Here is a 19889-nt window from a genome sequence, read left to right as displayed (position 1 = left end):
GATATATAGATTTACGGCACAAAGATACTGAAGAACTGCAAATCTTATTTACAACTCAATGTATATTCCCTGTTTTGTAATCACATGACATTATCAATCAAATTAAATGTTTAGCTGAAATTTCAGTCTAGCTGAAATTAAATAATACTTTTTTTTTTTTTTGGAAACTCTCACCTGTAGCCAAATGTCAGTCATTGTGGTATGCTTGCTTGGAAAGAACAGAAGACTCTTTCCAACAGAGATACTTCTACCCATTGGTGAGAGGTAAAATAAAAGACCCAGTTGCCTTAAAACTGAAACAAGCAAATAAATTTTCTTCTGCCCCAAGCCCTACCTAAACCTCAAAAAATGTTAACATCTCACATGTGTCAAGAGGGTTATTTATGAAACTATTTGCTTGTCAGCCACTGCAGTACATTCTGTCCCTTTGCTAAGATACTGTAAATTCATGAATGATGAGTAAAAGTCTTACTTTGGCAGAAAAATTTATATTTATCTGAAAAAGAAAATTATCAGCCTGCTTCAATGCTGAGATAGTCTTTCAATGACTAGTGGTAGACAATTATACCACGCTCTCTCCCTGTGCTAGGGAGAGACAGATGCTGGGAGTGCAGTAAAGGATTTCAGTTTGGCTAAAGCAGATTTTCTGCCTTAACAGCTTCAATTTTTTCTTCTAGTGCTAAGTTTACAGGCTTTGTGCACATGCTTTCTATTGTGGCAACTTACGGACAACTGCAACACCCTCCTGCAGAGAGCTGGGTGCTAAAAGCACCGTGTTCGCCAGCCTGTCCCGCAGCTTCTGTGCGCCGGTGCCCAAGCAGGAGAAAGCAGCGCTCTCCACTTGTAAAGCTGGGCTTGTAGCTCACTTACTGCACTCCCAGCCGATGGGCTCTGGGCTGAAACTTCTTACTGACAGGTTTTCATGTAACAGCCAAACTCTTTATGCCTCTCTTTAGCAGTCTGAGCCAGAAAAAGGCTGGTGTCTGGAGATGACGGTACGTGTGACTAACTCCATAAACCAGGCTCACCAATAAACCAGGCACACAGATGCTTTCACTAAAGTACAATATGTTTTGCTGCTGTTTAGGGGAGCTGATGATCGGAAACCAGATGAATTTCCACAGCCAGCACTAGGCTGGACTCAGTGATCCAGTTGTCCATCTGCCCATTCAAAGTGCAAGTGAAACACAAGATGTTTTTCAAAGAAACAGAGAGAAACAGGCTGCTGTTTGAGCACAGCTGTAAATGGCTCTCCTCTGAAAAGATCAAACAGAAAGGACAGGAGACCACGTTTATGCTACATCCCGAACATCTCCCTAGGTGAACAGTGTAGAATGGACTCCCCTGAAGCTCATCTCCACATTTCAAAGGGACAACAATTGGACCCTAGTTTTCTCCATTTTTCTTTTAAGCCAGAGCATAAGAATAAAGCATGCCAGTTAAAAATAAAAAATTGCAAGAATGTTCTGCAGTTCACCTCAGTAATTCATCCCAAATGGTGGATGCTCCTAGGACAGCACGGATCCAGAAGCACTACAGAATGAGCCTTCCTCATGACAATGCCCCCTCATCAACGCGGGCTCCAACCAGGAACGGTGGTCTCCTCCCAGAAACTCTCATCAGTGAACTGGTGTACACTTGAGACCGGAATGGGAAAAGTTGATCTAATTAAGTTTCCATTAATGGAATGTTAACCTCTTTGCTCATCAGAAAGAATGTGGATTGTGACTTTATAAATACATGTCTGTAATTATAATCATAATGCTTTATAAAGAAGAACAGCCATCCTGGCTGGAAATTAGCTGTAAATTTCCATGCAAACCTGTAATCTATATTAAGTGAATGTAAGTTTGGTACATGTTATCAAACAGTCAGATGTAAATTTGGGTAATGCACTCAAGTAGTCACTTACTAACAATAAATAGAATGTTAAAAAATAATTAAAAAAAAAAAAAAAAAAAAGCTTTCCATGGGACTGAGCACAATTCCAGCTCATTAAATTCTCATTTTTTAATGCAATGTTTGTTCTCGTTATTTATTTCATAACAGAACACTTGTTCTCATGAAAACATAACCTTGTTCTCACACCCTTTCACTGTGCATGCCAAACTTGTTTCTAACATATTTAATTTTGCTGGTAATCCACTACAACTTGGAAAAAGCAGTTACTGAATGACATGAGGGAGCCATAAACTTTAGCATAGGATGATCTCAATGCCAACAAGTTATCTGTAGCATTTGTTACAAAGTTAGCTGAGCTTCTGACCATCTGAAAAACAACCACTGATGAAATTCTAACAGAAACAAACACATATTTACTGTTATCAGAAAATCTTCAATATTTTGACAGGGAAGCAACCTCAGATTTATAAGCATTTTCCCACAGTGCAGACATTTTATAAAATGCAATAACCAGGTAAAATCACATTTGTAGCTTAGAAGAGGTGTGTATATATATCTATATATATATATTTGTATTTTTCACAATTTATGCAAAATAGAACAGTTATTCTTTCATGGAACCACCAATAGAAAGAGGATGTGCTTAGGGAGAGGACTGGATGTGTGTGAAGGACTAGCTGATGATTTCCAAATCTCAGCTCTGCGTAGCAAACCCTGTGCTCTGTAAGTCCGAAGAGCACCATTTTCAACACTCCCAAGGTCAAAGTCTGGGAAGAGATCCCTGAGAACCTCAAGAGTTTTCACCAGTTTTCCCAGTGCTGTAGATTCTTCTCTTTCCAGTTTGACAACGAATTTAGATTCCTTTTCCTTATTTATGGATTTTAAACAAACAAAACTTCACCCACACAATATGCAATACCCATGAGATATAACTGAGGCCAGTGTCTTAGATCTGCAAATCTAACCAATAAATTATCCTTGACCTCCCATACATTTAACAGAAAACAAAACCCAATAAAACTTCCTGGGACGTTAATAGAGACATACTTTGCCATTTCAGAGTTGCTTCCAAATATAGTTTTAGACCACTCCACACCAAAAGGAAACACAGCAATTGAGGTGACTCAAGAATTATCTTCAGTGTACGTAAGTACACTTTAATGCTGCTTTGCACAGTAGTGATGCAGAACAGCTGTGCAAACGGAGAACCATACATTATTGCTTCCACTCAGAAATAAAAGGGGGTCTGAGCCAAGCTCTCATCGCCAAGTACCATTTTGATACTCAAACTCCTCGCCTTTTCTTTTTTCCTCCCTCTCTTCATTCAAATTTCATTTCCTTAAAATTAGTATGTTTAAAATTCAAGTCTCATTCTTGTGTCTTAGCCCATTTCTAATCAATACCTGTTGTACTATTTTCTTGTTTTCCATTTCACTGAGCAAAACAGAGTGCTGATCTGTCCATCTTCTGCGACAGATATGAAGCTAAAAAACAATATCATCTTCTTTATTCAATCACCTACAAAACGATGGGCATTGCACCCTGTTTTTCATCTATCATCGAATTTCATTCTGGTTGGAACACTTTAATAACAAAAGATATTGAGAATCCCTACAATTGGTGAATATTCATTAATGCAAAATCACATAGCAATTCCTTATAATTATATGATGTGTCCAAAGCATTGACCATTGAAGGAAATTATAATTAAAGTTATTAAAATGAATTAGAAAAGGAGCCAGTAATTACATCACAGTTGCTGGAATGTAAAATTACTCTGAAATTGAACAATACGGGTGGTTCTTCCAGAAATGGGAAGGTTGGCAACATTTCTTACTTATGGCCATTCAAAAGTTAAGGTAACTTTTATGGTAAGACTTTGTCTTTAATAAAAATACTTGAATAAAATTCTATACCCAAGAAAACATTTCTAAGATATTTATCCTGCTGGGTTTTTTGTTTTGCTTTGTTTTATTTATTTTTCTTCCTGCAAAACACATATGAGAATAGAATAGTTCGGTTGGAAGGGACCTATAAAGATCATCAATTCCAACTGCCTGAGCACTTCAGAGCTAACCAAAAGTTAAGCATATTATTGAAGGCATTATCCAAATGCCTTTTGAACACTGGCAGGCATGGGGCATCAATCACCTCGCCAGGAAGCTTATTCCAGTGTTTTTTACACTCAGCTTCAAGTCTTTCTTGTACAAGAGAGACCACTGCTTAAACAGGTCTCGCAGAGCTCCATGGCAGGCAATTCTGCCGCAAGGAAATCCAGCGGCAGCTCCCAGACTTGAGAGCAACTAGAGGTAGATTGCTCTGCCTTGCTGAGAAAGCAAGCTAAAATTTGCTGGCTGTTAGCAAATAACTTGAGCCCACCAAGGCAGATCTCCCACTTGCTCCTCCACATCAGGCACTGTTTGCTCTCCCGAACGTTCTTCCAGAAATCATTTACATTTTTTAAATGAATCAGTTCAGTGGAAAGTTGAGTCCCATACACATGAAAAGAAAATTTTAATGACTACTTCTCTAAAAGTTGAGTGCATCCTCGTTTGTGTAGACAACCAACAAATTAATCCGAGTCATCAGAAAACTCAGTGCTCCACTATGAACCTCTGAAAAGGAAGATGTGTCCATGCAGAAGCTAGGTGGAATATCTCATTTTCCTGGTTATAATGAAGTCAGTCTGTCATTTTTCAATGACATCCCAGAGATGGGTAGACCAAAAATGGTAGAATTCTTATAAAAACAGAAATTAACTATCTTTTAAGACTTCCAAGACATTAACTACCTGTGATTTAAACACAAAAACATGAAACACATTATGCTATAGGGCCACAAGAGACTAAATTATATCCTTATGAGTAACAAAATCATTTCAATGCTGTTCTTGTGACTACTAATGGACATACTGATTCACTGTCCATTGCTAAAATAGTAATGGAAAAACATTCCTGTGCAGAAAAAAAGAAAACAGAAACTCCAGAAAAATCCCTTTCTCAGCCATGAGTAAAGGAAAACTCTAAGTAATACAACTCCAATTAACCATGCTGCACAATGCTTAGGATTTGTGTTTAGTTCCTGTATGAATACAGTAGAAGATCTGGTCTGTACTGTGGTCAATTCAGAAGTTACAGAACCCAGTCCCTTGGGTTTTGTTTCCTAGTCTGACTGGTAATTGTGCAGGCAAAAACAGTAAGATGGAGTCTGGGCTGATGAGGACCTGCAGGTCTGGACAGCTACAGAGAAGTCTGCAGAACAGGCTTATCTATTCTGTGCTCACATCCTTCTCTGTTCCTTATCTCTGATTTATTACCTCACTTGAGTTTTATTTTTTTCAGTCAGATCTTCTCACCAGCCTCTCACAGAAGCGTATGTGCAGGTCCTTGTCTCCCAGGGCTTTCTCCTTCCTGACACCTTGCTCCCAAATGAATGCTGTCCTACTCTCCAGCATCCCTTCACCCAGAGCGAGACGGAAGCAAATCAGAGCTCCAGTACCTTGGAGGGATCAGACACAACCAATCTGCGCATGAGAGAGCTCCCAAGGAAGAGCCTAACTCTTACTATAACAGCCTTATAATCCTCCTGTCCGGGGAATGACTATGTGACACATAACCATTATTCCTGCTGCCATACCTGACAGCTGGCCAATGGCTCCTGAAAGCCTGGAAAAAAATGCTAAGGTTAACCACAGTCAGAAGGAACTTGCTGCAGTTGGGTTCATGTCCATAATGGCTTCTGGGAAGAGGCTCAGTGCTGATCGAACTGTGCTTGCTTTACTGGGATTTCTTCAGCAGGTCGAGCTGTCTTTTAAACTTGCTTACTTCAGGCTAGGTTTGAATATATTCCCAAGACTGACTATTCCTTCCTAGCAATGATAGAATTTCAGAAAGAATATTGGGAAGGAAAGGCTGACCTTCTGTTGGATAGATTACACATGACATTTTATGTAGAAGGAAGAAATAAATTGTTCCTTTTGAAACGAGAAATCATCACCAGTTATCCAGGCAAGACTGCTATACTTCTGAGTTTACACACCCATGTTTACAGCTCTTCATCAGCAAATGTCTGACATAAGCCTGAAATGATGTCTTAAAGTACGCTCCCTTCTTCATTGTAACTGGTATCACATTACAGCAAATGAAAAGGCACTCAAACACTATAGGAAGTTTGTTACCTTTCCCTGGAATATCAGATCACGAAACAAAACATGGTGAAAAGGTTTCACAGCTTCTGGATGTTAAATCAAGTCCTTTGGAAGCAAAGCTGTCATTAGTTTAGAAAAGAAAAAAAAATAGATTGCTTTCATACCTCCTTACTGAAACTGAATTCTGACTGCTCTGTAGTGTACTCTGCTAAATGTCAGGCTGTGAAGAACAACTGATTGTAATGACAGCAAAATGCACACAGCAGACTTCAGAAAAGCTTTTGCTATGAATGCCATATGTTGCATCTCCACTGTTTTTGCTTTCAAGTCAGTACAGCATGTGTTTCAGTGGCAGATGACAGTGCCATTTCATCCCTGTTACAGATGGATTTCCTATAGTCTGATATTGAAAACAGCTTAGCTAAAGGAATCAAATGATTTGTAGTGTGCGTATTACAAACATTTCATTAGCATTCCTTCTTTCCTGGGAGGAGAGGTTCTATTAGCTGTGTTATTGATTACCTTGAATTCTCCTCTTTCAGAAAGTGATGTGTAACTCAATTAGTTTATGGAAAAGATCTTCAGTGAAACTCAGTGGCTTCTATAGTTGTGGAAGCATTTTTGCTTGTACCAAGACTTGTCTGAGTGGTGCTATACTCTTCCCATAGACTAAGCACCCTAAGGCTGATGTAAAAATGGTCTAAAAATGCAGTCTTTCTAGTAGCATCTCATAAGAAACTCTTTTGAGTCTATTAACCTATATAGTTCCTATTGGCCTAAACGGTTTCTTTTTTTGGAGAAGAAAGACAAATTAGTGTCTACAAAGAAGACAAAAGCAAATACACATTCATATGGTACTTCACCAATAAATCTTTTCTACTAGATTTTGTATTTCTCTAAAGAGCTTATTTAGGAAGTCTAGCACAGTCATAATATAGCTGGCTCAGAATACCAAATAATGTATCTTGATTAGTTTGAAAACCAAACTAATTCTTTCTGTGATGTTTTCTCCATTGAGTCCCATGACCTCATCCTGATATTCGAAATAATATTTTCCCACAGGTCAGGGGATACAAAAATAAATAAAATAAATAAAATGTCCACAGACGCAAGTTGAAACCATTTCAATGACTATACCTCACTTCAGCGACGTGTTCCAACAGAATTTTGCACTGATCATTAAAACAAAGTAAAGACTCTAGCTATTTTCAGCTTTTCAAAGACCAAATATGAACTTCTATCTTAAGTCGACTGCAGCAGCAGATACACTGGTAGGAAAACAACCAGTGAAACGGTGGATTAAAAGAAACCACTTGACTCTTCAGGTGACATCTTTATTTTCCCTGAATTATTTCTGGCAGCAAACTCTCTGATATCTTATTCGAGTTTGGGTAGAGAAAAGAACTAAGATTACTTTCTATTTCCTTGCCACAACCAGAAATGTTTCAAATACAGCTAAGTTTTAAAAGGAGATTATTTTCTTTTTCGTCTTGTTAGAGACAATGTATTTTGCATGTGGTAAACCTGCAAAGTTTCTCTCTCAGTGACATCTGCATTGAATCTGTTTTATCAAGCCAACAGATGATTTTCCTGTTCAGCTCTGTCAACAGCACGGTGATGTGAAAAAGAAAGTGATGTCCCCTATCATAAGCATTGAGCCCTCTCTCTGCCAAGGGGTGATGTTTCAGAGGCAGAAATCTGTAGAAACACGTCAGCAGCAAGCTTCCGTAGGTCCCTTGATGCTGCTGGGTCCAAGAAATAGCATTTAGGCAATGAACTTCCACAGAGGTCATGAGATATCTGTGGGTTTACAGGCCAAAGCCAGCTTCTCTTCCTACTCAACAAGGGTCAAGCAGATCCCAAAGGAAATGACTGACATGTGTTGCCTGGAGCTATTTACTTGTACTATTAATCCACCTCTGGTTGTATCCTTTCTCCCACATACCCTCCCAGTTTTATACAGAATTTTTATAGTATTTTAATCTCTAAGGATTTCATTCATTCAAATAAAGCCAGCCTGAAGGGAGACGTCTCTGCTGGATAAGGAAGAAACATCCAGTAACTCTTAGCCACAAGCAAGAACAGAGTTAGGAGTTATTCTCTTCTTCCACTCAGATTCTTTTAAAAACCCAGCCACTGCTAGTCCCTAGGATTTCAACGATGCGCTTGTTGTTTTAGCCATAGCTCATGGCAAATACAAAGGGGAAAGACAGACGCTAAACAAAAGGTTCTAGCAAAGAAACGACAAATTAGTCAGAAAGAAAACTGGCTGTTTCCTTGACAGATGATCTCTGAAAACCAGCAAGCTTCCAGCAGCAAACCTGGCCTATCCACACTAGCTCAGGCCCACTGAAGCCAGGAAATCTCTCTGCCACCAGCAGTAAACGTTACATTAGCCCCTAACCATCATCCCCATCATCTGTTATCCTAGAGAAGAATTTATCTACGCAGTCCCTATGTAACTAGCTTTGTAAGATCTAAATCTGTAAAATGTAAAATATTTTTGAATGCACACAGTGCTCTCAAATCAGAGTATCAAAAGGGGACAAGACTTACCCTTCCTCATGAGACAGAATAACCACCCAGCCCCAAATCCAGCCTGACCCCAGCCAACACTACCACAGGTGGCAGGCTGTTAAGCAGCCAGGTGGAGTCAATTTGAGGAAAATCTTCCTTAATCCCTGATAGTAAGACTGCAGTGTAAGCCAGGAGTGTTTGTAGCCTTCCAAATTTCTGCTTTTTCCTTTTGTTGTTTGCTAGTATTTCTAATTCTTTCTGTTATACTCCATTTACAAACATTGGCTTAACTTTCATTCATGCTGCTCTTACGCATTTTGAAGACGTAAAAACTGCATGTGAAAACCACTCATAACAGCGCCTGCTTTCAGCCCTCTCCTTGGCTTCTTTTTAATGTATACAAGAGAAGCCCACTTCTTGCTGTCACACTCAGCCTCTTATTTTGGTTGCCAGTGGTGTGAGCACAGGACATGAGGATGTTTTCACATTCTTGAGAGCTTTGTTTTGCATCCTTTGACAAGGATGTTACTGTACCATTACGAAAAGCTTAAAGTCTGCTCAGCTGAAGTGCAGAGACTTCCCTCACATCAGCTTCATAGTTTAGTCTCTAGGTTTGATCCTGGTCCTGACCCCAAGTCTTTCACAATAATTCCTAGTCCACTTTTCCTCAGTTTATCATATATACACTGAAAATTAAATCAAACTAATTTCAATTGCAAAGTCAGACTCTTAAAGGTTGCAAAAAGGCACGTTTATTGAAGCTGAAGCTAACTTTTTCTCTCATTGTTCATTCATTTTGAAAATTGAAGGAGACAAGGGTATACGCTAAAAATAAATTTAACTGCTGCCACATGGTTATGATAAACTAACACCTGCTACTATGATAGGTGGAACTGCATATGTAATACAGGTATATTAAAGGGAAAATTCAGCTCACCTCAACCTCCTTAATTCATTCTTTCTAGGACCCCCTACTTCAGGTGTGGAAAAGTGGGAGGCTGGACATATAGCGGGTATATACTGCTGGGGAGAGTATCTAAATCATGCCCGGGCTTTCTCTGTCCTTTTAGTCCTCACTGCAATTTGTACTGCTGTTGACCTCTGGGGAGAGAGACCCAGGTCTGTGTCTAGTTTCAGTGTTTGTAGTTATCAGCCTGGCAATATTGTGCTGGAGAAGATAAGGGAGAGAAGGGAACTCATGGCTTTTTACTGTTAATAACACAGCCAAACCTGAACTGCCTAGGAGATGAAAAGATGCAAGGGCTTTTCATCCTGCTGAATGTCAAACCTCATCTGCAAACAATGGAGATGTTAGAAGAGCTTTTAAAAATAAAAGCAGTTTGCAAGAACGCTTCTATAATCAAGACTGTCAGGCACCTAAGAGGCCAAGAGCATTGTGTAGCCCTGCCTCAGGAAGCTGGTCGGAGAGCTCTGGTTAGCAACTCCGCAGTGAGGACAGGTCCCCCAGCCTGCCCAGGAGGCACCAGGGGCACATGTGAAGCCATGTACAGTGCAGGCCTCTCTGCTGCCAGGCGCAGGCCCAGTTACGTGCTAGAGGCAGCACCTTGGACCCTTGGCAAAGCAGCCAGCACTGAAAAACTTGTAGGATACCAAGAAGTGTCCATGGATTACTCCCCGCTACAGGCTTGCCTTGAATGTAGAAACTGGAGTCCTCCAGGTGAGGAGCAGCCAGCCGGGCGGTGTGGCTGTCGCGGGGGTCAGAGATCCAGCCCAGCTCAGACACTAGACAGGGGCTGAGTATAATCTGGGCACCTCTGGAAAAATATACCCTCTTCCACAAACAGCAGTCCTGCATCATCAGTACACTGTCTGCCTCTAACACTGGCTCATATTTTTGTCAATTTCTAAGGGTCCCAAAATCTTGGAATCTTCTCCACTTTTCCCAAGTACTGTCTTGGCATCAGCACAGGCTTTCAGTGTGCTGAAATTTTATTTATCATTCTTAACTGATCAAAGTGGCTACCAAATGTTATTCTTCACAATTGGCTAAAATTCTGCACTGTATTCTCACTTGTAAAACAAGCCTTTAACTGCATTTGTGTCCTCCTGGCTCTATGTCATGGTGCTGAGAAAGAAGTTCCTATTCTAGGAAGAGGAAATTTGCAATGAACTTTAAGCTATCCTGACCACAAATTTATAGATGGTTCTTGCTCCATGCAACCACAAAACAGTAAGTTTGTTTTCTGTAAAATGTTCATTAAATTCTCATTAGATATAATCCAGAACTTCCGTACCTCTGTCAAGCTATCTGCTATAATTCTGCTGAAAAGTCAGCTAAGTATCAACCCATTATGCTCATTATCCAATCCATAAATGTCTGAATAAGAAGTGGAGGAGAATCGTGAATCAGAAACAGAGGTCTGTAGGAATAGCAGCACTCAAGCTGTGAGTTGCAGCAGCAGTCTTCTCATCAAATGTAAATCACCGCTGTGTTAAACCAACTTGATGTAGCCATGATTTGACTGAAATAATAGGACAGGAAACAGTAGTCATTACAGCACGGAATGGGTAAAACACACAAATGAAACAATGTCTGGAGAAGTTCAACCTCAGGGGGGTAATAAACTTGAACTAATTTAATTTAAAAGAGTTAGAAGCTTTCGGAAAGGAAGCAAGACACAGTTTATAAGTACAAGAACAGAGGGTTGAAATGACATGGTCATTTTTTTTTTATTTTTTTTTTCTGGCACCACTTCTTAAATAAGCTCAGTTTCTGCCATCCTTTCCACATGAGCTCAGAAAGCTGTCATTGCCTCACAGCCCCATATTCTGACAGCAGAGCTCCTAGTTCTCCCAGTTCTGTGATGTGCCGAGCCTCTCGGATGATTTCATTCAAAGTGCTTCTGATTTTGTTGGCTGCCCCTACGTCAGTGTGCCCACAGGCTTGGGCTGAGAGACCCAGGACTCAGGTTTTTCCTCAGCACCTGTAGAATTTCGCACACCCTGATCTGGCCTAGACAGATGCAGGCGGGTTGCAGGAATGGGGGTTACTCAAAATGAGACAAAGGTAACACTTTCAGAGGATTGTGGCCTTCGGGGCACTGACTTACGCAGATAACAAGCTCTTCTCTGTCCAGATTGTCTGTATCAGAAGTGCTACATTTATATCCTAGAAGCCTGTGTCTCAGAAAGCCGAACGCTTTTGCAGGGCATCTCCTCCCAGCAACGTTGGCAAAGCTCTTGAAAATATTTCTCGTTTTTGGCTGGCCTTTCTCAGCAGCTCCATGGGTCAATCAGCCAAAATCCCCAACTGGGTTCAAGTAGCATGCTTAGCAAAAACCTCTGAAATGTGGGAAGGTTCATAAACTGTTAAAACAAGCAAAAAAATATCCTGCATCATATCTTTTGGATGAACACAAATGAAACAGACCATTTTGGAGATATCCAGTCTAGTATAAATTCTGTTTCTGTCAAATCAAGTAGGTCAACAGCATGCCTACAGATGACACAGCATGTTGTCCTTGCTTAAACCTCTATAAAACATGGGACAGCTGGCATAAGGTTTAACAAAAATAAATATTATGACATGAAACGCTAATGTTGCTCCTTATCTAAGAACATTAATAATGGTTTGCACATATTCATCCAAGTCTAGGAGTCAGGAAATACGTGTGTATGTCTCTTAGAGGATGAAAGGTTAAACTGAGTAACAAAAACGTAGCAGGGATGATGGAACAGAGCGACAGGACAGGGAATGAACTTTCAGTGTTCATTAAGTACTGCACTACAAAATTAAATTGATTTTTGGAAAGCACCCTGAGATACAGAAAAAAAGCTACTATATATATGGTGCAGTGTTAATGTTACATCTGAACGTTTCTTGCAATTCTTTACGCTTATTATCATATCTATTTTAACAGAGTAATGCCATTTCCTTGATGTCCATAATAATAGGAGCACTGAGGAGCAATGATGTTTTATTTATACAGATGCTTTTTTTTTTTCTTGTATCCTAATTAAGCAGTATTTCAAAGCCTTATTGAACTCATCAAATACAAAAGAAACACTACATCTGCTTACAGATGGGCCCAAAGAGATGAACAACCCAGGTAACAAAGCCATTCTCTGATTAAGGATGCTTCCTATTTACGAAGCTTTAAAAAAGATGACTCTAGTCAGAACACGAGGTTTGTGCTTAATAAAAATTAGACCATTGTGTTCTTTAGTTTTTTGGTTTTGTTTTTGTTTTGAGGCTTTTATTGGTAAGACCTTTACCTGCAATATTTAATAAACACTATTCCAGCTAGCCCACAGCACTCCCATATGTGGCAAAACAGAATGAAGGAAAAAATCAGGCTTCAGTATGATACGAATAATAATTGTAAGTAAATAACATTGTTACTTACTACCAGTTGATCAAAGACTCTGTCTTTTCAGATTATTAATTTTGTGAGGCTTACCATCATTCTACTATCTGAACTTGTTTTTTCTAGATAAGGCAATAAGAAAAGCAGCTAACATAACAACCACGCCTTTCTCCTTAAAATGCATTTTACCTGAATCAGTTATAGTAATGTATTTTTAGTGTGTGGAGAGATAACATAAGTGGAACAGTAACAAATGCAGGTCAATTATTTATTTGAAGGTAATGTGCTCAACTCATTACATATATACAGGAGTGAAAACATTATTTTCAATAAATAGGCAAAATGCATTTACTGTAGAAAGCTATTTTCTTTTTGCGATACAAGTATACTAATAAGATCCGTTTTTTCCTACAAAGGCCTTTTCAGCTAACACACAAAAGATCAAAGATCTGTAAGAAGGTTTTGTGTCTTCTGAAATGAAGGTTGAGGTTTGATTTGTGGAAAATGTGGCTATATAAAAAAACAAATCCTCAAATAGGCATAATGACAACATCACAGCAAAAATGAAAATAGCTGGTAAAAAATGTTGTGCAGTGAAACATCTTATTTCTTCTTTACTTATTACTTCTTTTTGCTCAGTATATTAAGCCATTAATTAATTTTCCACTTACTTACAGCGCCAACGTGCTACCCAGAAAATTGGAGTTAGATTATGCAGTTAGAAAAGTCCTAAGGAAGACAAAGAATATATTTTATGATGAGAGCCCAAAACCCCAGGATTAAGGAACAGGCAGTCTCTGGCATAAATTACTCTAAATACAGCTATATCTCAAAGCAAAATGAACACTAGGGAATCATACTCCTGTTTGTCAGAATGCCAGCAACTGAAGCCCCCTTTTGTCATTTTCAGAAGATCACTTCAGGTCAGACTGCTCTAAATCACCATCACCACAGCTGTGGATCTCCATATCCACGCCAGCAGCAGCTAAACCAACAGCTGCAGCCTTTCAGCGAAACGCTCACTCGTTCACCAGCCAGGGAAGAGCAGCAACTTGTAACTAGCTGAGAACTCCAGCACTCAGCAGTCTCATCAGTCCAACTCTGAATAAATGCCAGCAAGGAGAATTTTACTGTAGTATTGTTAGCTTTTAGTCTATGTTCAGACATGGACCTGCCAAAAGAATAAAAGTTTCTGCTTTCTGCCCCTCATGCTTTCCCTCCATGCTTTCTGCCGTCCGGGGCCTTGCCTCACTTGCAGCCAGTGTTTCTTTTCTGGAAGGGACCATCTCATGATGGAGCTTTATCTCTCTGATACTGAGCAGAACTTCCACCCTGCTGCTTAATAGTAAGTAAAGTTTTAGGAAAATCTGTATGTTCCCATGGGAAGTTTGGATTACAAAGAATTACAAGGAATTTGTAATGATTTCAAAGAATTTCTAGTGGAAATCTCTTTCCTTGGAAAATTCTGATCGGCATCTCTGTAAAATGTTTGCTTACCAGAGACACAGTTTTAGGCATATGGAAACTTCTTGTGGTACAGCTCAGCAATAACAGTGAAAAAACAGCTATTATTGCCTATTTGTGAGTTACCTGCATTTCTTTTAGTGGCAGTTTGCATTCACCACACAGCTGCTGTGAGCGAGACTTGCAGTTGGAGATGCATCATATATTCAGCAGCGCTGAGATCACAGTGACGTGCAAAACAAGGCGAGAGAATCACCCCTTCATCCATTCCAAAAATACTCCTCTTACAGCCAGCGAGAGCACGCGCTGCAGCCAATCCACCTTCCACCACAAAGACCCAAGTTACATTTCCAACTGCTCCATTTTTCCAAGACTGGAGGACATCACAGAGACAGGTACCTCAATAAAGTTCTCAGTTGCTCGTTTATTTTTAAATGTTTATGTTATTTCTCTCTGTAATAGCCTCAGAGTCACACGAGAGACAAACAGGCACTCACCCTGTTAGTATGCGTAAAAGGCTCCACAGGCTTTGTGAAAGATTCACTCTAGCAGAAGCAGACACAGGAATCATGATTGTAAGTATAAACAGAAGGGAATCACACTTGCACTAAAGTGGGTCTGGGTATATATGTATGTGCATGTGCGAAGGGGGGAAAGCCTGGGTGTTCACTGAATTCTATTTCTCCCCCCGCTAGTAATAGTATCCTACTGTTGTATTGCTTTTAGCCAAAGATCTAAATGTATTTTACATAAAAGACAGGCAGCATCATTTTCTTGTGAAAGGATGAGAAACTGAGGCACTGGAAGAGAGCATGGCTTGTCTTTTATCCAGCTGTGGGCTCCCCGGTAAAAAAAGGGACAGGGATCTCCTGGAAAGAGTCCAGCAGAGGGCCACAAAGATGATACGGGGCCTGGAGCATCTTCCCTATGAGGAAAGGCTGAGAGACCTGGGTCTGTTCAGCCTGGAGAAAAGAAGACTGAGAGGGGATCTCATCAATGTTTATAAATACCTGAGGTGTGGGAGACAGAGGGATTTGGCCAACCTCTTTTCGGTGGTTTGTGGGGACAGGACAAGGGGTAATGGCCACAAGATGGAGCCCAGGAAGTTCCACACCTACATGCAAAAGAACTTCTTCACTCACAGTGAAGGTGACGGACCACTGGAACAGGCTGCCCAGGGAGGTTGTGGAGTCTCCTTCTCTGGAGATATTCAAGGCCCGTCTGGATGCCTACCTGGGCAGCCTGCTCTAGGGAACCTGCTTTGGCAGTGGGGTTGGACCTGATGATCTCTTGAGGTCCCTTCCAACCCCTACAATTCTGTCATTCTGTGATTCTGTAAACTCATTCAGCAATCCATTAGAAGAGCACAAACTACAACTGCTGTCTCATCACGCTCCAGCCAGTGCCCTACCCAGCAGCAATGCTACTTCTCTGCGCCAGACCCCAGAGGCGGGGTGTTGCAGAAATTGGTGTGGTGAGAAGAGACCGCAGCCCGAAAGCTGAGAACTGTGGTGCGAAATCTGTGACATTCTTCATGTCCATGACAATTCTGCCGGCTTGGTAGGGCCTTGCCCTTGCATATATACACAGGCAAACATAACACAGACAAAAATAACACACGTGACAGGAACTTTTTTCTCCTGTGTCAGCTCTGGAGAAGTCCAGGATCTAACTCTGACTGCAGTTACTTCATGCTCACAGTCCAGAGTGAAAGATGTTGCATCGAGGCAATCTGATTTCAGCCTTGTAAATACATCTGTCCCTGAATATATTTCAATACATTTGTGGTAGTATCAACACTCTGAGGCGGTAGGACTGGAGAAAAGATAGGCACAAGGATGGGATGCAGACTGCAGTATTATTCTGAATATTCAGAATGAAGGTAAAAGCAACAAGTGAAATGCAACCTTTCATCCAATGTATATTCCAATAACTCTTGCAGGGCTCCACAGAATTAACCTTGTCTCAGCTCTTTAGCAGTTTCACTGTCATAGTGTGCTTGTTTATTTTGTGATGGAAATAGTGTCTTTCAGTTATCATTATTCATTACTTTAGCTTCTCCTACAGTTTTATTTGTCCTCCTAAAACTCTCCATTGAGTTTGGTCGGGATATAAATAAAGATCTCTTGGGATTCTGGATCTTGCTTTCTGAACAAAAATTTCAGTGACTCATTCTCATACATATTTTCTTCCATTATCTTCATCACGGGCGAATGTTCATTCTCATTCCAAAAGGTCAGAAGGAAAGAAGCTGCGACCAGCTCCTGTCAGAATTAGGTCAGAACACTCTTTCCTTAGATGTCCTTAAACAAAGGTGAGTTATTTTGTAACCAGAGACTCTTGGAGTAGTTTCTGGTTACAACTAAATCTCCTGAAGCCGTGGAGTTGTGGGGAGATTCCTGTCCAAAAAAAGGCAAGTTGCTAATCAGAAGAGTGGTGCCAAACTGACTGACAAGTCTAATGACTTCATTTGGCATCTCTAACTTGTAAGCTAGTCGACGCCTTATTGTTTTTTGTAACGGATATGTATGGCTCTGGCGTCAAGAACTGTCATTCCTGATCACTACAAATATTAGTCTGAGTAATAGACTTGGAAAAGGACAAAGTCTGCAGAAGCACTGCCTGGTGGGGACACAAATTATCTGACATACACCCTGTATATCAGTTCATCAACAGATTATTTCTAAAGGATAATTTCCTATCTACTTGAAACAGGCATTTTGTATAACTATAAAAATCCAGGGCCGGACATCACTGGCAAAATCTCAAAACATGAATTTCTGAGGATGCTATCAAGTCCCTAGTCCTTTTTCATACATTTCAATGTACAGTAGACATTGGTGCATTCAGCTTTTCTAAAATATTCCCATTATATGTCCCTTCACATACTTCTGACAGATTCATTCAGTTTCATTCACAAAGCTCTCAGATACTTCTCCAATCTTTCCCCAAACACAAAGTCAGCCATATCTCTCCTCCATCACTTAGTTCTTTACACCAAACACTGGCAAGATAATCAGAAGTCTGGTGGTTGTGACTGGCTGTAGATCATGCACTGCCCAGTGCTGGTGGGGGACAACGTGTAGGATAATCTTGAGAAAACTCTCTGAAAGTGAAACTTTTCCTGATGGGTCAAAACTGTTGCCCTCAGCTCACTTTTCTTTCTGACTCAGTGACTTCAGACAACTTCATAAATATCACTTGCAATGTGTCTAAAAATGCAAATTTAATCAAAACCCAACTTTTTATCTCAGTTGAGCAATAGTTTGAAGCCACTGCATTTTGCAGAATCACACTGCTTTGCTTTTGGTAAATCAATCCAAGAGTAGATATTCGTGCGGTTATAGTCCTTTTCTGGAAAAGGGCTTTATCTCGTATGCCTGGTGTTACGGCTCTCATTGTTTATGTAACAAAATGACAAATCAATAGTTGTGTTTACATTTAATAAATTATTGATAGCTCTCTGAGGAATCTAAGGCAGAGTGGTACTGAACTATGCAATCTCTTCTCTGTACCAGCTCTACACTGCTGCCAGGAAACTTCAGGTTGCAGTCAAGGTGCTAGTTACAGACTGTAAAGTTCTTAATGGCTTGAATTCCATCAGCTTTCCTTCCCTGTCTTGCAGCATTTAGCACTGCAATAATTCAGCAAGCTTTCCCAATGCTGAAACTTCAGAGGGTCTGGTAGTTAGGGTCAGGCTGTCCCCAGAAACAAGCCTTCCTGCCTGGTGGCATTAGCAGGAGTTGGCCATTGGAGCATTGTTCGTGCTTCTCGATCAGATTTTATCTCCTGTTGGAGGGTATTTCTTGTTCTTGGCTTATGCTAGTTACAGATGTTAAAAAAGATTATAAAGCGTAAAGTCCGTGTAATGGTGAACTCTTCTAACTCCAGATTGTGTTACCAGGTTAGAGCAGTGCATCAGTGGGCACAACATATCTGTGCAATCTGTAACAAACAGTCAGACTCCTTAGGCATTGCAAAAGTATTTAAACAACCAAAGGGATACCTGAAAAGGAGCCTTGTACTTTTTTTTCTACCTCGTCTTTGCAATATAGAGAGGGGTGAGGTGATTTCCTTGGCTTGAACCCATCTCCACAACGATTCCCAAACCATCTGCCCTCTCCTGCGTTGCGTTGCCATAGGACACATGTGGATAAGCAGCAGCCAGATGTGGCGTGTCCCTCTGTGAAACCACAGGAATATGAAAGCAACAGAGATCATTTTAGTTCTCCGAAATAAAGCTGTTCTCATTGTTCTCTGACACTACTGTCAACAATGAGACAACACACACTGCAGTTCACTGTTGTATTTAATGCACGCTTAATTAGAATTAAATAGCATTAGGTCTTTCACATTGGCTTTAATCGTAGACATAATTCTTCCAAATCTTGACAGGAAAAAGACTAAGAAAATATGTTTCCTTTCACCTAATTTTTCTCTGGAGAATTGAAGAGTTGTTACAGATTTTTAAGGCCTCTCACAGGAACAAAATGTGGAAAAAGTAACAGGTCCATGAATATTTAACATTTATTCAAAAAAGAACCCATTGTTCATTTTAGCCAAAAATACCAGCTAAACCCTGTCTAATTCTTTTCTTTGAAGTTCTCACAGTCCCATGTATGTGTTCTAGCTCCCAAGTACTTGACAGTCACTGATGCACTGGCTAATACTGATAAATGCATTTATAACTCCTCTTATATCAAAGGATGGAGTAGCATGTTCTTCTTTTATATACTGAGTTGGGTGAAACCACTACTGCTTATTTATAACTATTATGAGATGTTTATATGCATTCAAAATATTATCATGAAGGAAGAAGAGAATCTGTAACACTTGAATACCTGGCTATCATGCTGAGCCTTAGTGAAGTACTATGGAAGAGGGAATATCTCGATTCACTAATTAAATAGGATTTTCTAATTGTCCTTACAAAAAGGGAGACAAAAGAGATAGTCCTTCCTGGCAAGTTCCAGATTTTACACCAGGATAGTGCAAAACTTTCTTTAGACTAACAGACGAGTTAAGAGCAGCACATTTGCAGATGCAATAGAAGTCACTGTACCAATTCTGTTTACTAATACAGCAAATATACTTTTCTTTCTCTTTCTTTCATTCCCTCCTTGTATAGCAAGGATCCTCTTTGTCCTTACTACCTTCATGTTTTCAACGCTGCACCAAAGAAGCTGTCTATCTGGTTTCAATCTTTCTCTGAGCAATTCTGCCATTTCTTATTATCATTTCTACAGCAATGAGTTCAGCAAAGGAAAGGGTGGATAATTACTGAGATACGGAGGAGAAATACAAGTTTCTAGCTTCCCTAGGATTTCTAGTTGGAGTAGGGAACCAATAAGACAAGAAGCCTAGAATTGCTTCCTTTTCTCAGATATCTACATTTTAACAAAACTGTAAGTCAAAAATGCTTCCACAAGAATAAACAAATGGCTTGATTCCAATAAAGACACCCTGGAGTACACCTAATTACAGATTTCTGAAAAACAATACATGAAATCAGATGATAAATTGGTATCAGT

At 40.0% G+C, this 19889-nt stretch overlaps 2 long non-coding RNA genes across 2 annotated transcripts in view; one reads left to right on the top strand and one right to left on the bottom strand.

Moving 5' to 3' along the window:
* LOC106034424 (uncharacterized) overlaps positions 1-8760 on the bottom strand; it is a 34818-nt gene extending 26058 nt beyond the window's left edge. The window contains exon 1 of the long non-coding RNA XR_001206056.3: positions 8606-8760. This is a non-coding gene — a long non-coding RNA (uncharacterized lncRNA). The remainder of the gene's footprint in view (positions 1-8605) is intronic.
* A 5069-nt stretch (positions 8761-13829) lies between these two features.
* Positions 13830-16754, top strand: LOC125182897 (uncharacterized). The gene is made up of 3 exons (XR_007163668.2): positions 13830-14239; positions 14500-14933; positions 15758-16754. It is a non-coding gene; the product is annotated as an uncharacterized lncRNA (long non-coding RNA).
* Positions 16755-19889: the final 3135 nt, after the last annotated feature.

This window comes from Anser cygnoides, chromosome 14 (assembly GCF_040182565.1).
Source record: "Anser cygnoides isolate HZ-2024a breed goose chromosome 14, Taihu_goose_T2T_genome, whole genome shotgun sequence".
Classification (NCBI taxonomy): domain Eukaryota; kingdom Metazoa; phylum Chordata; class Aves; order Anseriformes; family Anatidae; genus Anser; species Anser cygnoides.
This window is presented reverse-complemented; position numbering and strand designations above follow the sequence as displayed.